The sequence below is a fragment of the Petaurus breviceps genome, unplaced genomic scaffold, assembly GCF_028583685.1.
Source record: "Petaurus breviceps papuanus isolate PSGF00001 unplaced genomic scaffold, PetGlider_PUasm1.0 185, whole genome shotgun sequence".
Taxonomy (NCBI): domain Eukaryota; kingdom Metazoa; phylum Chordata; class Mammalia; order Diprotodontia; family Petauridae; genus Petaurus; species Petaurus breviceps.
In genome coordinates this window covers 17677980-17693309 of record NW_027185797.1, presented here as the reverse complement: position 1 = coordinate 17693309, position 15330 = coordinate 17677980, and the positions used below count along the sequence as shown (strand labels likewise).

General features: G+C 47.8%; 1 protein-coding gene across 2 annotated transcripts in view; it reads left to right on the top strand.

The window, feature by feature from the left end:
• Positions 1-15330, top strand: part of NGLY1 (N-glycanase 1) — a 51687-nt gene that overhangs the window by 595 nt on the left and 35762 nt on the right. The gene's annotated exons all lie outside the window — the stretch shown is intronic.

Sequence of the window (15330 nt, the reverse complement as noted above, 5' to 3'; positions counted from 1 at the left end):
GGCCCTCCCCGCCCCCCTCCGACCCCGCGGCGCAGGGTCGGCACTCTGCCCAGGACAGCGAGGTCACTGCTGCGCCCCGCACGCGGCCCCGCCCTGCCTGGGCGCCTCTGGCCACCCGAGCCGGGGTTTGGGGCCTGGCGTGGGCCCGGCCCCGCGGGAGCTAGGAGGGAGACCCCTGCGCGGCCGGCCCCGAGCCCAAGCACCCCCAGCCCGGAAGGGCCGCAGGGCATGGGCTCTGGCCCGGGCAGCCCGAGGGGGAGGGGCCGAGATCTTATCTGAAGCCTGAGAGAGAGAGAGTGTGTGTGTGGGTGTCTGTGTGTGTGTGTGTGTGTGTGTGTGTGTGTGTGTGTGTGTGTGTGTGTGTTTAGTGCACCGGCATTAGCACTGGCGGTGGGGCTCAGAGAATGTGTGTGTGTGTGTGTGTGTGTTTAGTGCACCGGCATCTGCACTGGCCACGGGTGGCCGGCGGGCAGGCATGAGTCACAGGCTTCTCTCCCCCCACCCCCACCCTCCCACGTTGAACATGCAAACATAGTCCAGAACGGGCATCAGGATTCGGGGCCAGGGCAGGGAACACCTGGGACTTTGCTGTTTACCCCAATTCTGGCGTTTCCGGGACTAGCCCCAGCCTCCAAGGTCCTCTGGTCCCCAGCTGCTGCGTGGCCTTGGCCTTGCCCAGGGTCCTGCTCACGGCCTCTGGCTCCCTTTTTGCAGGAGTGACACAAGCAGTTTCCCTGTTGCATTTACGGGAAAGTCTGCAGGTAGGTTTCACTCTTGTGTGTTTGCCTTGATGCCCCTGTCAGTAGGACTGCATGGTCAGCTCTGCACTCCTTAGAGGGCTCTGTGTTCACTGAATTTTCAGGCTTCTAACACGAAGTGGGGACAGATATCAGCTTCTAGAATAATAAGAACTCGGGGATTTTGGCTTGGTGACCTGGTACTGCCTTCGGAGAGCCATTGAGAATACTAGAGCCAGGGAGAATTAACGAGAGTATTCCATGGTGTCTGCAACATCCAGAAGCCGGTTCTGACACATCTGTTTTACGTCATGATGAATGACTAAAGCTTTACTAGACATAAGATGGTGTATAACCTGACCTGACTCTTCCAGTTCCCAGAAATAAGGTATCTGAGTCGATCAGGAGGCTTTTCTGGGCCAACCAAAGAAGTGCCTTGCACTCAGGGCCTTAATAGTGGTTGCTGAGTTGGTCATTTAAAAGATCAGCATTAAGGAAAAAAATATTAAAAACCCTAAAGGAAGCCCTCCCTTTGTCCTGCCTTGCCCTGTTGGCCCTGGAAAGAGGAGCCTTGATTTACTGCTCAGCTCTCACTCCTTTCCCACTCAGATGCCATCTGGCCTCTGAACCAACCAACCATTGATTGCAGAAGTGCTCGGTGATCTCTTAATTGCTTAACCCAGTGTCTTCTCTCAGTCTTCATGGTCCTGCCGATTTTGATGCCCCTTTGCTCACCAGGACAGGTTTCCCCCCAGCTCCTCCAGATGGGCCTTCTTCATGCCAATATTGTTGTTCTTCTGTCTCCCACGACTAAGCTTGTGTGTCCCCAAAGGCTCTCTCCTGAGCCTCTGACTGGCACCCCTCCCCATTAGAGTGTAAGCTTCTGGAGGACAGGGACTAGCTAGTATGCTTCTGCTTGTATCCTGGCACATGGTAATAAACACTCTAGCTCCTTCATCTGCTCTCACTGGTGCCTTGTTTATCTCTGGGGACTCCCAAAGCTATCAGAGATCTCAGAGTTTAGAATTGGAGATTGGAAAGGACCACAGCCTCTGTCCTGTCCAGCCCTAACCTGAAAGAAGCCCTCCTTATGGTGTGGACCAGTGACTGTGCAGCCTGCACCCCGAGGGCTTCAGTGGGAAACCTGCCCCTCAAGGCAGCCCTTTGCATTTTGGGCCTGCTCATTGTGAGGGAGATTTTCTTCCTAACAGCCTAATTTGACAGCTTTGCACCTTCCCCTGGCGCTACCCTTCAAAACCAAATAGAATAAGTCTAATATCTCTTCCATATAACCGCCCTCAGATACCTGGAGGCAGCTTTCTTCACACTGAGCTATCTACAACCTTCATGATGTCCCACACTCCTGGATATTCAGGCTTATCAGTATCCTTGGGTCATGGTGCGCAGAGATGAGGTCTGACCAGGACAGAGGACAGAGAGGTTGACGTCTCTCTCTTCCTGGAAACTGTTTCTCTCTGTGTATCCCAAGTTTATATTTGCTTTCCTTTTGCTACATCTCTACTCACTTTTATTGTGCTTGGGGTCCACTCGACCCCCCAGATCCTTTTGGGTTCTGACTCTTTCTTCCCCCAGTGTTAGCTTTCCCTCCTGGCCTCTTGTCCTCTGTAGGTTTGTTAAGCAGGCCACCTACCCCTTCATCCGTGTCATTGATAAAGGTATAGGTAGCATTATCAAATTAAGCAAATGATTCAGAGCTGGTTAGACCTCCTCATTTACTTATCCAAAGTCCTGCTATCTCTGCTGAACTCCCTTCCCACGTCTCCAGCTGCCTTTGTACAGATCTGTCTGATGCTTGCCTATACCTTAAACTCAACATGTTCTTTTCCTCCCCTTCTCGCTCCCCACCTTCTCTCCTATCCAACCCTCCTTGAAACTTTCATCTTTCAGTTAATGGCACCAGTATTTGCCCAGTTATGAAGATTTAAAACCCTGGATTCATCTTTCACTCTCTCCAATCCCCTCCTTCGGGGTGGGGAACCTGTGACCTTGAGGCTGCACATGACCTTCTAGGTTTGGTTTGGCCTTTTACCAGAGTCCAAGTTGTACAGAACAAATCCTTTTTATTAAGGGGATTTGTTCTGTGAAGTTTGTATTTAGTCAGAGGGCCACACTTGAGGCTGCAGGTTCCCCACCCCTGCCTTAGATAGTCAGATCTATTGGCCAAGTGCTATAAAATGCTACTACTCTAGTCCAGGCTCTCATCACCACTTAACTATTACAATAGCCTCCTAATTAGTTTTCATACCTCAAATCTCTTTATTCAAGAATTTTACCAAGGCACAGTTCTGATCCAATTATTTCCATGTCCCAGCACTTCCAGTGACCTGCTCCTACCTCTAGTATAACACGCACATTCTTTAGTTTTGCATTTAAGGCCCTTTGAATTCGGATTCCAATTTATCTCAGTCTCCAGTCCTGCCCCCTCTGAGTGTGAGTTCCATTTGGGTCTAGGATCTTTTTTTGCCAGCACTTAAACTCATCTTGGCCGAAATCACCTTACTAGTGTCATCTTACATCTGTTCCTCCCTCTGACTTCAGTATTTGTGCCCCTGGCACCACCACGAGCTGGCTTCACAAATTGAGAATCTTGAGGTTCACTTTGACCTTTCCCTGCCCTTTATTTCTCATGCCCGATTAGTCACCAGGTTTTCTTGATGTCATCTGTCCATTCTACCCACAACCAGTTCTCATTCCCTTGTGCTTCCTAACAATTCTCTCACCCACTGCTCCAGCCTTCTCCCTGCTACTAGAATGCTAGTGCAAGGCCTTGACTGGGGCCCTCCTGAAATTCTTTTCTATTTGCCTTGTCTATCATTGGTAGTTACTCAGGCACGTACAGATTGTTTTCCCCAGAAGAATGTTGACTTTTTGACTCCAAGGACAGTTTCTTTCTTGTCTTTATGTCCCCAGCACCTTGTACAGAGTGTGACACATGGTGTTTAATACATGCTTGTTAACTGACTTCTGTCTTTTATGATGTTTTGTTTATATTAGTGTCTTATGCTTATTTCTCCTTGTTCTGTTCCCATCTTTCTCTAAATAACTTGATTTGTCATTTGTTACTGTACAATGATATCCCATGACTTTCATATTACCATAGTATTTTTCAGCCATTTATCATTTGATGGGTCCCCATTTTTATTTTCCATTATTTCCTGCCACAGAAGCACTGCTATGAATAATTTTACTATCTGTTGGACCTTTGTTTCTGACTTTGACTTACTTGGGGTATGTGCTGTAGGTGTGGCCTCTTTGAATCAAAGGGTATGAGCAGTTGAGTCGTTTTTTTCCTTTCATAATTCCAAGAAGATATTTAAAAGGACTGGACCCCTTCATAGCCTGCACAGCAGCCCCCCAAACCCTCCAGCACTGCTTGCTGCCATCTTTTGTCATTTTTGCCCTGTGAGGCAAAATCTCGTGACTGTTTTAATGTATGTTTTTCCTACCATTAGGGGTTTCAAGAATGTTTTCATGTATCCACTTAGAATTTTCAGTTCTTATTTAAAAACTATGCATGTCCTTGAGCACTTACCTTTTGAAGATTGGCTCTTGGTGTTACTAACTTTGTGTGCTAATAGGCTGAAATGCCCCTTCTCCAATCCAACCATCCAGAGTCTTTGTCTGCCTTCAGGTCTCAGCCCAGGTGACATGTCCTCTGGGTGACCTCAGCTCACAGGGTTTTCTGTCTCCCCAGATACTCTTAGAGCATATTGTCTGAATTTCTTCTTTGCACCCGTAACTTTTCACCTCCTATCATCTGTATACATGCTGTGCCCTTCCTTGTCTTGCATACTTGTTGAATTGGAGTATATGCTGGTCATGGAGGAATCTTAGTTCAGCCAAGAAAGAGAAAATCACTAAATATGAGTAATTGGGGAGCACAGTAGCCTGAGGGGGGCTCTGGAGAGGTTACATGTTGTTCCTGAACCACATCCTGAAGGAAGAGAGGGAAGGTGTAAGGCAGAGGAGAGTGCCCGTACCAGGTAGGGGGGCTAGAGATTGAGCTTTGAGTGTGAGGAACAAAGGCAGTCAGTTTGGGTGGATTGTAGAGGGATAGAAGGGGAATCACGTACAGTGAGACTAGAAGTATCCCTGGGGACCAGACGGTGAAGGGCTTTCAGAGCCAAACAGAGAACTTTCTACTCTGACCAAGTGACAATGGAGAAGCCCTGGATCTGATTGGGTAGAGGAATGACATGGTACCTGGGCAGCTTGGGATGCATTAGAGTGGGGAGACTTGAGACAGTCTGCAGTAGGTGACTGGCGTGGTCTAGGCCAGATGTGCCGAAAACCAGAACTGAGGTGGAGAAACTGAAGTGGGAGGGATAGTGTGGAGGGAGAAATGTGAAGATTTGGCAACTGATTGTCTGTGTATGGTGAGGGAGAGAAGTTACAAACCTGGGAAATGAAAACAGTCAGAGTGCCTCTGACAGAAACAGGGAAGTGTGAAAAAGGGCCGAGTTTGGGGGGAAATAGATTTCGGTTTGGGGCATTTTAAGTTTGAGCTGTTTCTGATACATCCGGTTTGAAATGTCTCCAGGCTGTTGATGGTGTGGGACTCAAGCACTGGGGAGAGACCATAAATCTGAGTCTTCTCCTTGGAGATGGCCAATGATGGGAGGTCACTAAGAGCAGGAATATAGAGAGAGAAGAGGAGGGCTGTTGTCCAGCTGCCTCCTTGGACAGATGAGGAAGCTGAGGCCCACAGAGGTGTACTGACCTGCCTACTAAGGTCATACAGTGAGTGAAAATCACAATTCAAATGCAGCTCTCTGACTCAAAATCCAGTGTTCTTTCCATTGTACCACACCTGGGCAGGACTGGAATTCTGGATCGGCAATCATCCGTGTTAACAAGAGATTGCCAAGGGAGAGAACCGAGAGAGAAGGAGGACAAAGTCAGAACTTCAGAGAACGTCTCCATTAAGAGGTTGCAAAGAGGATAAGAAGCTAGAGGGGCAACAGTGAAAAGGGATAGAAGGAAAACCAGAATAATGTAGCATTTTGGAAGTAATTTTCAGAATAGCGTATTTGAAGAAGATGATAGTCAATGTGCCAGAAGCCACAGAGAAATCCAGGAGGGTCTGGAAATTAAGATGGCCGTTGGCTTTGGTGATTAAGGGGTGACCTGGGAGTGAGTCGTATCAGGAGAAGGATTTTGAGGTGCTAAGGAATCAGTTTGGCATTTTTTCATCATGTTTGGTAGCAAAGGAGAAAAGAGATGAGATGGTTAGAAGTCAAGGGAATTCTTTTTTTTTTTTTAAGGATTGCAGAAATTGGAATATTTTTAGACCCATGGAAAGGAGTTATGGAGAGGAATATAATGAGAAGGGTAGGATGTTGCTGGAACCTGGTCCTAGAGGAGGCAGAAGAAGATGGGATCTAGGATTCAGATAGAGTAGGAATTAGCCTTATCCAGAGTGGTGTTATGTCTTCCTTCCAACAAGAGGGAAGGAGGAAAGAGTGGGTGATAATGCTAACAAATTTTGAGAATTGGAGAACTAGGTTAGTGTGTAGAGAAGGATGTGCCAAAAAAAATCAGTAAAACACACTTTAAATCCAAGAAGAAGAGAAAAAGGGCAAAGAAAGCCACAGAGGATTCTTGTGACTGTTAGGCAGTAAACATTTATTAAGGACCTACTATGTGCCAGGACCTGTGCTAAGTGCTAGGGCTACAAAGAGAGGGAAGAAATAGTCCCACCGCCTCTCAAGGAGCTCACAGTTTAGCAGAAGAGAAAATGTGAAAATAGCTTTGTTCAAACAAGGTATATAAAGGTTGCATTAGAAGGCATTAGTATTAAGAGGGATCAGGGAAGGCTTCACATAGAAGAAGGGATTTTAGCTGGGTCTTGAAGAAAGCCAGCGAAGCCGGGAGGCAGAGATGAGGAGGGAGAGATTTTCAGGCATGGGAAATAGCCAGTAAGTGAGGAGCCCCATGGAGGGTGGTGTCTCTGGATCACACAGCACTGGGTGGACTAAGGTGGAAGCCGCCGGGACGGGTTAGAGAGGGGCTGATGGTGAAGAACTTTGAATGACAAATCCAGAGTTTTGTATTTGATCTTGAAGGTGATAGGGAGACGCTGGAATTTGAAGGGGAAGATGACTTGGTCAGATCTGCTTTAGGACGATCTCTTTGGCCATTGGAGGGAAGATGCATTGGAGTGGGCAGGCAGACCCACCATCAGGCAAGTGTCTGCAGCAGAGCAGAGCAAGGGACGTGTTCAGGAGCTTCTGGGACAGGCCTTGGTGACTGCTCAGATGGATATGAGGACTGAGGGGGAGCTGAGGCTGACTCCTAAGTTGGGAGCCTGGGAGTACAGTATTTCTGAATAACAAGGCAGTAAAGTGTAACCTCTGCAACATGACTTTCAGACACTAATAAGAGAAGAAAATGAAAAATTAAAAGCTACCTTGTTCTGTTAAATAAGCACGTACATTTTACTGTTGTTGAGTTGTTTTAGGTCATGTCTGACTCTCTGTGACCCCATTTGGGGTTTTCTTGGCAGAGAGTGGTTTGCTGTTCCTTTTCCAGCTCCTTTCACAGATGAGGAAATTGAAGCAAACAGGGTTAAGTGACTTAATCAGATTTGAACTCAGGAAGATGAATCTTTCAGACTTAAGAACCCGTATTCTATTTACTGAAGTATATACATACTTTTATGTATAGGTAACTACCTTGAAGTGTATATATACCTTCAAAAAACAAATTATACGTAGCAAACTATTTCTTGACAAGACTCTTTCTTCTTTGTATATTAAAATGTTTGTCTTTATTAAATTATGATTAATTTTAAATTAAATTTATTTATTTTTGTTATTTATAAATTAAAGAATTGTGTGGTTGGGATGTTAGAATGGTGGTCAGTGAAGGGGCATAGATTAAGAGTTGCAAGATGCCTTAGGGGCCTTCTAGTCCAAACCCTGCATCCTACAGATAAGGAAGCTGGAATCCTGAGGAAGAAGCGACTTGCCCAAGATCCCCTGGGAAGGGAGTGGCACCGCCAGGATTCCAGCCAAGCTTCCCCCTGATCCTCCTCTGCCACACGGCCTTCTCTTCCCTGCACAGTGGCGTTTACAAGAACAGAGGTGTGATGGAGATAAAGAAGATCATGAGACAGATTAAAACCATTGGGAAAATTGGGGTCCAGGCTCCTACAGATCAGATGATAGTAATAAGGACGGAGAAAGGATGTTACAAATGGATTGCATATACTTTTTTTTAAGTGTTTTATTCTTTTTTTCTTATATCACTATCTCTTCCCAGTGATTCACTCCCACCAATAGAGCCCTTCTTTCGGGGCTGCTAGGTGGCGCAGTGAATAGAACACCGGCCCTGGAATGAGGAGGACCTGAGTTCAAATTCTGCCTTAGACACTAACACTTACTAGCCATGTGACCTTGGGCAAGTCACTTACCCCCAACTGCCCTGCCTTCCCCCCCTCCAAAAAGAAAGAACCCTTCTTTGTGATCAGCAAGAACAGTAAAATGTTTAAACAGATTATCGTATTAATCCATGTCTGAAACTGCCCATGGGTTCTGTAAACAAGTGAGAGGCATTCTTCTTTTAAGCAGGGGTGTCAGACTCTGTCCAGCCTGAACCAAATTAAAATGTCACTGAGAATATTTGACAAAATAAGTAAAAGCAGTACAACATAGATGTTGTTACTTTGTGGTTTCTGAGTCAGTATGGCCACAGAGATCTGTTTTTCTTTGTGTTTGACAGCACTGCTTTAAAGGAATGATTTGATCACTGCGTTGATCATAATGTTGAAGTCTTTGAAACGTCTCCCTTTATAACATTTGAATCCTTCATCTGAATTGTCTCTTGGTCCTGCCTTCTCTATTGTTCATCAGTTTATACAACACTTCCCAAGGTCTTCATGTTGGTCATTTTCTGCAGGGCAGCTGCGTTTCATCCCATTAAGACACCACAGTTTGTTAAGCCAGTTCCCAGTCCAGGGGAGCCCATTTTTTCTTTCCAACTCTGATGCTATAAATATTTCATGTGCATGGGACCTTTCTCTCTGACTTTCTTAAGAGGCTGACCATGAATGAGCTCTTGCTTAGGAGAGTAGATGCGTAGATACTGCCTTCCCAGGGTCTTCTTACTGACCTCCCTGACCAGTCTTTTCTGTCCTGGATCCTGTTCTTCAGTGGTTCTGCCAAGATTCAAGAAAAAGGAGCCAGAACAGCAGGAGAATAGGACCCAGAGACATGGACTGCTGGAGGGGAAATGCTGAGAACCTTGCTTGGGAGGGAGTGGCTGCTGCATCTTAGAAGCTGGGATGGGAATGGGAGGGAAGCCAGGAAGCATTTGACAGGCAGCCTACATTTGGGGAGCATTTTCCAGAGAGTTCAGAAAAAAGACAGGATCCCATGACTTCAAGTTATTTGGGAGAAGCTCTTAAGAATTGCTATTCTAAACACAATGAGGAAGAACAGTGGAAGCTCTCGACGTAGGGAACTCACTGAACAACTGGCATTTTTAAAAGGTAGTACAGAGGAAGGGAGCCAGGCTGGATGACCAAGCATGAAGACAAGGGTCCAGCAGGGTCCCGGCTGTGAAGGGGCTGGGGGTGAAGCTCAGGATGAGCTGAAGGTGGTGAGTTAGGCCAAGGACAACTAGAAGGGTGGGTTCTTTAAATCTCTGTTGAAGAAAGGAGGATCAGAGAAGGAATGGGACCTCTGCTCTAGTTGGATGACCACTGACCAAAAGAAGGCAGGCTGCTTGGCTCACTGTTTCTGTTTTCTCTGCCAAGCAGAGTGAGTCTTGGACTAGAAAGAACAATAAGTTAATGCCCAAGATAGTAATGGAGATAGTGAGGAATTATCTAACTGGCCTTGCCCCTTTCAAGTCACCAGGCCTAGATTCAAAACATACTCAAGAGCTAACACAGGATTGTTGAGCCACTGTTGGCGATCTCTGGAATGTGGAGACTTGAAGTCTTGCCAGAAGAGGATCAGCTGAGGCAGAAAGGGACATTGATCCTGAAGAAGAGAAGGTTTAGTGGCAGTGTGATAGCTGTGTGTGATATAAATGTGGAAAATGTGGATGAGGAATTCGTTTGTCCTGTTAAACCCTAGGGAGAAGCAGGCACAGTAACTAAAAGCGTGAGCTATCCACGAGGGGATTGGGCTGCCTCTGGAGGTCCTGAGCTTCTCCAGACTCCCTCCAGGTCTGCAGGGAAAGGCTGGGGGATTTGGTTGGTGGGGGTTCTATGGTGGCTGCTGAGGTCTAATTCTGAGATTCATTCTGTGAAGTTAAAAGGTGATGGGAGTGAGAGTGTTATATAATGAGGGCCATGGTTACTTTAAAGATGGAAGATAGTAGAAAGACCACAAGATTTGGAATTAGAGAAATTGGGTTTGGATTTTCAGTGGTTAGGCTTAGCACTTGGGTGATACTGGACAAATCACAATGTCTCTGGGCCTCCGTTTCTCATCGTTTGTAAAATGTCTTTATAGGATCCCAGAGTTAGCGCTGGGAGGGACCTGAGGGGTCTTCAGAGCAAAGCCCCTCACTTCACAGAGGACAAAGCTGAAGGCCGGAGAGCTTCATGTCTATGGGTGCCTGAGCTGGCATTCAAACCCATCTAATTCCAAGTCTTTTCCTCTGTCCTCTACACCAGTGGGGTCAAACTCAAGTACAAACAGGGGCTGACACTAGGTAGAAGTGGTTTAGAAAACCACCTGTTAACATTATCTGTGTTCTATTGAATTTTTACTTGTTTTATTGGCTATTTCCCAATTACTTTTGACTTGGGTTGAGGCAGCATTGTGGGTGTTTGACCCCTGCACTTTCCCATGGTACTGCCCCTTGAAGATGAACGAGATGGCCTGGGCAGGGGGGTGTCCTCTTAGCTTCTTTCTGAAACCCCTCCACTTGTCCTAGAACCTTCACCTTTATGTTTGTATCCCAACACAATGCCTTGTATATAATATCATGACTGGATAAATCTTTGTTCCTCTGTGAACTGGGAAAAGCTTTGAATTTGCACCAGAAGGTCATGATAATCAAAGAAAAAGTGTTTTACAAGAGACTGAGGGAGTAAGGTGGTACACATATGGCAGCCAGTGCTCCAGACCATGCATTTTAAAATTATTTCTTTATTTTCAGTTTACGACGTTCAGTTCCACAATCCCTTCAGTTACAGATTTTCTCTCCCTTCCACTCCTCCCCCTCCCCCCACATGCCATGGCCTGCAATCTGATATAGGTTCTACAAATACCTTCACATTAAACATGAGTCAGATTGTAAAGAAGGATTATATAGACCATGCATTTTTAAATCCCAATTATTTTTTCCAGAATGGAATGGTGGGCCTAGGTGGGATAGGTGAGGACTGTCTAGTGGGCTAGTACCTGTGGTTAGAAATGGGGAATAAATGACAGTTAACAGAAGGAGCTCTGTTTAGCCACAGCAGGCGATGGAGATTCAGAGCCGAGTGCACCTTCCCTACCTTGGTGTTGTCTACAAGCCAAGAGCCAAAGCCCAGCTGGCCCCCTGGCTTTCTGTGCTCCGGTGATCCGGAAGCTGCCAGCAGGGCCCCAGCCCGGTGATTGGTGAGCTTTAGCCTTGTCTTGGCCACCCCCATGCTGATCCGTGCACCCCTCTGTCCTGTAGCCTTGCCATTCCTCTTTGTATGTTATTTCCCCCATTAGAATGTGAGCCCCATGAGGACAGACTCTCTCGTTTGTATTTGTATCCCCATTGGTTGACACAATTCCTGCCCACAAAAAGTTCTTGGTAAATAATTTTTCATCCATTCAGTTGAGTCTTGAAACCAGTTTAATTTTACCTTTTAAGAAAAAGAATAGGGGTGGCCAGGTGACGCAGTGAGTAAGAGCGCCGGCCCCGGCGTCGGGAGAGCTGGGATTGGTTCTGGCCTCAGATACTTGGCACCCACACAAAATAACTGGCAATGTAACCTTGAGCAAGTTACTTAACCCCAATTGCTTAAAAAAATAAAAAAGCCCATCCCTGGTGGCAGGAGACTGGTAGCATTCCTACCACCACCACAGAACACGCTGACCCAGGGAAGGTGCTAGTTCACAGTCCTGGGGAGGGTAAAAGCTGGGTCTGGGCTATAGCGCAGGGGGTTCAGCTGCCAGAGAACTGGAGGGTAGGGAGTGAGGAGGGAACCATTCGGCAGAGGCCTTTGATTGGGGCAGGCGTGGGTCATCGCTGGTGCAGGGGACCCACCGGCTGAGCCCGGTTCCACTCTAGGTGCTGCCTCCTCCGGGAAGCTTTCCCTGCCGTGCTAGTGCTTCCTCTTTCTGCTCTCCTGTACTTACGGGTGTCATGCTGTGCTCCCCAGGCAGAAGGTCAGCCCCTTGGACCTCCAGAGACTGTGGACTGCTGCATGTTTTTAGTGATCTGTGTCAGAGACCCCTGACACTTTCAGAAGGAACCTAGAAAGTGCTATTAGGGAATCCAGGTCAGGGAATGGAAAGCTTCAGGACACTGGCTGCTGCCGACTGTAGGCAGGAACTCCAGACTTGGGAGGGCACAGCTGGGGAAGAAGATAGTGTCTGAGGACAGGATTTGGGTTTCTGTACTGGGGCTTACCACGTGAGAATGATGGGCTTTGGCTCAGAGCAGTGCCGAAATATGTGTCTGTCAAGCTTCTGGTGTTACAGTGTAATCAGAAGGGTTCTAAATGGGAAAGACAGGGAAGTAGAAAGCTGCTGACCCAGAGCCACCAAGCTGCATCAGAGAGTAGCTACAGACCAGGGAAGAGAATGGCGGGAGAGACCCAGTGATCCAAAGGATCCAAGAAAGGACCACCGAGAAAACGCCTGGTCCCAGTGCTTATACATAAGTAAGGGTAACAGGCAGGTACTCAGACACATTTCACCCAGGTTTTATCTCAGACTTGATGGGATGAAACTAATGTCAGAAATAATGTCCCTGGGAAGGTGTGCTTTTATAGGAGCAGAAGAGATCCCAGGGGGCAGAGCAGAATAGCAGCGTTTATCAAGATGAATTTATTTGAGGAAATCCAGGAATGATGAGGGGTGACCAGAGGGATAAGGAATGACAGTGGGGCCTTTGGATGAAAAGCCATCTAGACCAAAGCAGGGAATAAGTTAAGAGCTTAGGACACATTGCATTACAGGCCTGAAATAGGAGTGTGATTGGGTAGTGATGGAGACAGCAGCCTTTCACACCTCCTGGAGTCTGGGGTAGGGCCCAAGAAGCGTCTGGCTTCTTTTAAAGACGATGCTCCTTTGTCCTTCAGAAGCAGTGAGGGGGGGACTGATACTCGCTGCTTTATTCTGACTAAAAAGGAGAAATCGGCTACCAAGATTGAGACGAAGCAGACGTTCTTTGTGACCTAATTGTGACTGTTCCGTCTTAGAGTTTGTGGTAGAGAATGAGACGGAAAGGAGTTAGTGTGATGGGCACCGTCATCAGTCAGTCAGGCAGCATTTACTGAACACCTACTGAGTGCCATGTGTTAGAGTAGGCACCAGGGAAACAGACAAAATGGGTGAGATGGCATGTACCCCTGAGTGTATTCAGGAGTCAGAAAAGACCCTCTGTAAGAACTGGCCCTTGAGCCGGGCTTGGAAGATGGATGTGCTGAGGAAAGGGATTCCAGGGAGGGGGCCTCCCGTGCAAGTGTGTGGAGGTGAGAGATGGGCCAAGGAAGCCCACCTGGGGGGCTGTAAAGGGGAGTAACGGAAGTGTTGGTGCGAGCTGGATTGTGAAGGGCCTTGAATGTCAGCCGTCTGTTTGTGTTTGATCCTGGAGGCAGTGGGGAGCCGTGGACATTTCCTCTGATAAGGAGTGATGGGGTCTGATCTCTGTTTTAGGAATGGCGTTTGGGCATCTCCGCAGGATGGACTGACATGGGGAGAGGCTTCGGGCATGGACACTGGCTAGGGTATTGCGGTGATTCAGTCAAGAGATGAGAAGGGCCTCCCCTGGGAAGTTCGGTTGGAGACACGTTGGGGGGGTTGACAAGGCTCGGTGACTGGTCAGATCTGTGGGAAGGAAGGCTCTGAGGTCGCAGACTTGAGTCCCTGTGAGGGCAGCTGAGCCTTCAGCAGAGTCCAGGAGGACCCAGCAGTGCTGACCTCTGTTTGTGTGGGGACATTCAGTGTGTCCAGTCGTCTTGGCCGCAGGGTTCGTGGTCTTGTTGCTGGAAGAAGGGGAGCTAGTTGTGAGAAGTGCAGGAATGTTGTGCAGGGCAATGTTTTTGTTCGTCCCTGGTGGAAAGGAATGTGTTGGGGGGTCATGGTCACAGCCCTTCTCATTGCTGGAAGAGACCCCTGGGAGGGAGGGCTTCCCCACCCAGGTTTTCCTTCTCAGATTCACCTCTGGCTCTGCCGTCCTCATCCTCGTGGGAGCCGGCCTCCTCCTCCCGGTCAGACCTCACTGTGGCCTGCGGCACAAACGTGTTCCTCCAGCCCTAACCTGTTTTTAACTCCTCCTAATAGGAATCTCAGGTTAATATTTTATCCCAAAGGCCACAGGGAGTAAATGAACATCCTTTGAGGGTGGTAGTGGCTCAGTCACTGTGTGACTGATCTCTGCACTCAGTGCATTAGGAAGATTATTTTGCCAGGGAATGATGGATTAGAGAGAGGGGGAAACCAGAGACAGGGAGACCAGTTAGGTAGAGGAGAAGAGTCCTGAGGAGGGTAGGGAGTGCCCCCGAACACTCTCCTCCTTTATCTTTTCTATTAAAAAGCTTTCTTGTTCTTGGTGGAAGTGCAAGGCCCAGCCCTGGTGCTTCCCAGAAGCCCTCAGGGGAAGGTGATCTTTCCTGTCCTTTGCCCTGGCCATTCTCTGCTCTGCCTTGTGTTTGTGGACCTGGCCTTCCCTTTGCTCCCCCGACCCTGTAAAACTGTGAACTCCCTGAGGACAAGACTGCCCTTTTCCATTGTGCACACTGGAGGGGCTCCCTTGTTTGGATGGAGTAGGGGAAGCTGGAGAGAAAAACTGGGCAAGTCACGCCAGAGCCCGGCTTAATAGAACTTTAGACTTGGAGTCTGAAGGCCTGGGGTCTGTGGCCATGCTTGTGCTCAAACGCTGGGCGGCTCTAGCCGAGCCACTCTGTCTGAACAGCGGCTTCTCCATCAGTGAAGCGGTGTGTGTTATTATTGTGAGACTTAAATGAGATAATGCGTGTGAAGAACTCTGCAAGCCCAAAGCATCTGCCAGTCTTTTATTTTATTACATGCAAATAAGCACAAAGAAGAAATGGGTGAATTAGAGTGTTTGTGAGATTGAGGGCGGAATAAAGCTCTCCTGTCAGGTGTTGTCAGACCCAAGTTTTCTCTGACCCCAGAGCAAGAATTCAAAAAGAAGGCTATTGCTTATCTTGATGTAATTACTGAAGAGTCTGGGCCCCACGTCCGAAGGTTGTAGAGAAGAGGGGACGGGCTGCTGACAGCCACAAGGGAGGGTGCAGATCCTGGTTAAAAGGAAGGATGGGTGGAGAGGAGAAGGGAGCTCCCACAGTTTGTGGGACCACAGGAATACTGGTCAGATGGGGAGTCTAGTAAGGTTAAAGAAAAGAACAGCACAGTGTGGAGAAAAATGGAAACGTTAGTGGGTTGTG